Genomic DNA, 5,371 nt, shown 5'->3' with positions numbered 1-5,371 from the left:
AATGGGAACCTTGTCTATCTCAAGGATCTATTACAGTCTGTTATTTGGTAGGTACTCAATGAATGAATGAATGAACAAATGAATAAGGATAACAAAGACATGAAACATGGTAGGTTTAGTGGTCTTAAGATTTTGTTAATCATCCATACTGCTGTCCCTTTAGGAGCTGTGTATTCCTTTGCAGACTTCCCCAGGCTAATCTTGTGACCCTTCCTTCTAAGGCAATGAATTGCATTCCGAAGCTACCATTGGCTCCTACAGCTCTGATGAAAACTTTTGCTCCTTTCCCACTCCAAATGGACAGAGATTTCTTCCCCAACAAGTTTAAGAAAATCAAGTTCTTCAAAAATCGTGTATTTCTTTCAATTTCACATGATCGTCTGTCAAAGATTTGTGTGCCCTTCCTCTTGGGGGTCTGGTCCGGAGAGATACCCAATGAATATATCGGCTACATCACGTTTTACTCAAGCAGAGATTCAGGAGGGGCATGGATCCTTCAACTCCACCCTTATCCCCCACTGTCCCACCCTGGTCAGACTGAGTCCCTGGTGTTCTGGGACATGTCTTAGCCACAGGCTTGCCTTGAGGCTAAAGCAGGCTTCATCTTTCCTTTTTTGTTGGAACTTTGATCATAGTATACAAAACCCAACTACTCCTTTCTACTTATCATTCAGATCTTCAGTAATAAATAGAGTTCCTACTGGGCTCTGCATATTTATGGTCCCATAGTTGATTAGATTTTAGTGAATCAATATAAAGAGTACTTTCAAGTAACTGCCACTCAGCCAGTTTTTGATTTATCTCACTTTCTCCTCAATTTCCACATCATGACACATCTCAGATTCTGACTTTTTTACTTGGATCATTTCAGCAGCTCCTTAGGATATAGTACCCTTGTTAAAGAATGGGTTCCCAAGTCTACTGCTTCCTATATTCTAGTGAAACCTATCTCAGCTCCACATCAGTCACTCGTCTCCCTCCTGATAAGCAGTCAACTTAGTCTTTTCTATTGACCACTGTAGCCTTCTTCTTGATATGCTTTTGAATTTCTCTACTCTACTTAAGCTCTACTTCTTCATCATTCCTTAATTTAGTAAATGACTCTGTCCCTTTACTAAGACACATGCTTTCAAAAATAGCTTCTACAGCTTCCTTTCACTACATTTAAAAATATATTTATTTTCTTCCCCTTCCAAATAGTCTCCAAAGACGTGTATGTTCCTTTCTAAGACTAACTCTTCCTCCTGTGGACTTGATCCTAAATCCTTGATCTTTTGTCATCCAGGCTTTTGATTCTTCAGTTACCTTTTTGGTCTTTAGTCCCTCGCTCTCCCCACCCCGTCATGGCTCCTCTCCTCCACCAGTAAGCATACTCAGTTCCAAGTAGCCTAAAAATTTTTCCCTATAAATTTCTCAGGTCCTTTCACTATGAAACTTTTCAAAAGATTATCCTATTCTTAATTTTTTTCTGCATCCTTACCACGTAAGAAATGGATTTAATTAAGAGACTGCTATGTTCTAGGCATTCTACCAGCAATTTCAGTTGCCTCATTGATTCCTTATAAGAATCATACAACTGAGAATTATTTTTCACAGCTTAGAAAACTAAGAATATTCTTAGGTAGCTTTGCCAAATTGACACAGCTGGTAAGGGACAGAACTGGGATTCCAAATCTGGTCTGTCACACTTCAAAACTCCTGCTTTTTATACCATATCGTGCTGCCTTAACTCTGCACCTTCTGGCTTCCAGTCTAAGAGTCTAAGGAAAAGCCATTCTCAAAAGTTTTCAATATCATAATTGTTGATTCCAATTGCCTTTTGTTAGTTATCATCATGGGAGCATGACTATTTCTTTATCCTGAAAAACATTTAGTCCCTCAGTTATGACTGAATCTTAGTCTCTCCCTCTTCTAATTCCTTTCATTTCTCCTTCTCCACCGTATCTTACATCCAAACACAGGCATTCTCCAAACCTTAGTTTTCTAACCTCTTCTTTTTACAGTGTCACCGTCAGTCACCAAGGTCTTCAGCAACCACCATATTCTTCACAATATTCATCACAATATTTATCAGGTACAACAGGACTGGAGAAAACTCCAATACTCACAATCCATGGCCTATTACAAGTAGATCTTCAAAACAGTATTTTTGATAGCATATGCATCTTTTTCTCTTCCCCCTTGGCTTTGAAACTTGTCGCTTATTTTTTTCACTAAGCACAGTATTTATTGTACAAGCCAACCTTGACAACACTTGGCTAGAATGGCTTTGCATAAACACATCTCCCAGTTCGACTTTGACCTCCAAAAATATTCTATGTTGGCACTGCTCCTCTGCTGTCCATTCTCCTTACCCTTCCGCCTCCCACAGCCATCCAACCCCAGTTTGCCTATGCTCTATAAATGCAAACAAGACATCTACTAAATAATCATACAGATGACTATAATCAAATTGACTTTGGGCTTCATTTTCCAATATTACCTACAAGTCCTACCTTACGGTGTCAAAATCAATGTTTCCAGAGCTAAGCTTTTATTCTTTCCCGCTCCTCTTTCCCGCAAACAAATTACTCTCTTTTTTCTGCTCTTAGAAGCACTATCTTGCCATTAACTCAAGGTCAAAACTTCGGGCATCCTTAACTTCTTTCCTATTTCCTAAAATTTAATTAGTTATTAAATCTTTTTATTTCTGTCCCTACAAGTACTTTTCTTATTTATTCCTTCTCTCACCTTATCAATAATCTTTGTTACTTCTCACTTATCAAGTTTTCTAACAGGTCTGCCTTCATTTCTTTTCTTTTTTTAATCTCCAATCTATTCTATAAAGTTCTGCCAAATTAATTTTCACAAACCTCAACTGATTACTCACTGCTGTTATTCACAATCTTCATCAAACACTATTAAAACATACCTATTAACTAGGGGATATATTTCAAATTTTCTGGCTTAGAGTTCCAAGGTTCTCATGATCTAAGTGCCCCTTCCTCTTCCATGGACTTTATATGACTAAATGAGACTTAAACGCTTCTTCCAAGAACCCTCTCTTAGAAGCTTCACCAGAAATGTTCTCTCCATTTCCTAAATGTGAATACATTTGATCTAATTCTGCCTTGGTACTTGTCTACTCGAATTTGAATATTACATGTGTGTGTGTGTCCTGTTTCTCTTAATAGACTGAAGAGGAGATTTTTGTTTCTTTAATACACAATGTAGTGGAAATCTATGAAACTTTGAATCAGAATATCTAAGTTCAAGTCTTGATTCTACCAATTACTACTTTTGTGACATTAGGTAAGATTAAAATATATGACTTCTTTTATACTCAATTGTTCCATTTGTTAAGTGAGGGTTGAATGCACCCTTCACATAATGTTTTACATAAACTGTGTGAGCAATAAATGATTGGTGAATAAATAAATGTCCAAGAGAAGAAAGCTTCCATCAGTCTCTCAGGTTGGCCAGAACTTCACAACAGACATTTCTCAAAGATAAGAAAAAGTTCCTGAGAGCATCAATCCCACCAAATTCTCCACCTTTCAGGAACTGTAATTTACAAATGCCTCCAAAAGTATAGCTTTACATTTTAAAGATCTTTCATAGTGTCGAGCACATGATAAGAATACAATTCCCACATTCTATTTCCCTGATAATTCTTTCTTGATGTTATATTATATGCCATGTGGACATAGATACCTTAAGGAGGCTCCAGGGACAAGATTTGTCTTCAAATTTAATCAGTTTGTGCCCCAACAGAAAAGATGACAAATACAAACTGGATTGTTCAAAGAAAATATATTGAAGGAATTATCCACAAAAATATGGGAACACAGAGGAGAGTAAAATAACATTAAGGCCTTTCACATATTTAGGTCAAGGTTAAGAAGTGGCCGCTAGAAGCTGGAGGGAGGAGGCAATTTAATAGGCCACCAGAAGTAGGGTTATAACCATCTGTGAAAGGACAATGTCAGTGTGAAGAAGCCCCTCAGAAAGAGATGTCTCAGGATGATGGACTCTGAAAAACAAACTGAGGGTTCTAGAGGGGAGGGGGGTGGGGGGATGGGTTAGCCTGGTGATGGGTATTAAAGAGGGCACATTCTGCGTGGAGCACTGGGTGTTATGGACAAACAATGAATCATGGAACACTACATCAAAAACTAATGATGTAATGTATGGTGATTAACATAACAATAAAAATTTTAAAAAAGAGAGATGTCTCAGGAAGAGACCCCTCAGGAAGAGAAGAAGGGCATAAGTGCTCTCCATTTTTACTCCAGCTTCTGTCAGAGCTCCCCATTGGCAAAACCAATCAAAAGCCAGAGGGCAAGGGACTTTGTTAATATGGGCCATGTACATCAGCCTCCCAAGGCCAGAAGTAGGATGGGGAAGGAAAGAAGGTAGATTTAGAGGGGCCAGTGGAGGATACCAGACACACATTCATTCATCTGAATGTGATTTCTGACACCTTTACAGGGCTTTTATTTTAGTAAGGTGAACATCTGGCATTTACTAAGTATATTTTGTCCTTTTGTTCATTTAGAAATGCCATTAGTTTAAATAAATAAATATATTTTATAAAGCTACATAAAAGATGCATTTGGAAGGATTTCAAGTAATTTTTCTGAATATTTCAGTCCATTTTAACTGCCTTGAAAAGGACAACCTCTTCTAGGTTATAAATGCAACAGCTTTCCTGAATTAACTTTACTGTTCTTATCTCCCTAGTCATTTTTTATTCTTTATTCTTATTTTAGAATATGTAAAGTGCCCTCATTTCGCAAGTCCCATGTTCATGTTCCAAACTCATACAAATAAAAAAGAATTTATTGTGTGAATAGGATTTACTAATTGGACAGATTTATTTTTTTATTCCTTAGGAATGTGATCTGTGACCCTAATAGCATGCAAATGCAGCCCTCAGTTCAGAGACAGTCATAGCATGAGACTGAAGAAAGGGAAAATTCCATAAACATTATATGTGTTTTTACCAGAGATACCTGAAGAGTATCATAATGTTTTTTAATGAGTATCTCTCATGTTCACTTCAGTACTTCTTTCTACACCTCATTTTTAGATAAACAATCTTCAATCCAACAGCTCAAATTCTTGTGGATTTATAAAAAATATAGGATTTATAAAATTTATAAAAATTTATTTATAAAAATAAAGGATAATCAAGGCTCTTTTGCAAAACTATGATCATAGCATAACAAATACCTAAAGTTTAAGAAGAGCCTATAGTGTTTGTCTGGAATTAAATTAGTTATGTCTACACTGGTAAATCATATGTTTAACTGATTCTTCAGATTTCTAGAAATACTTGAGGAGGAGCCTGATCTCTAATGGCAAGACCTCAAGAAACATGAGAGGAAAA

The sequence above is a fragment of the Zalophus californianus genome, chromosome 9, assembly GCF_009762305.2.
Source record: "Zalophus californianus isolate mZalCal1 chromosome 9, mZalCal1.pri.v2, whole genome shotgun sequence".
Lineage (NCBI taxonomy): Eukaryota > Metazoa > Chordata > Mammalia > Carnivora > Otariidae > Zalophus > Zalophus californianus.
Note: the sequence above shows the minus strand (reverse complement) of the source record.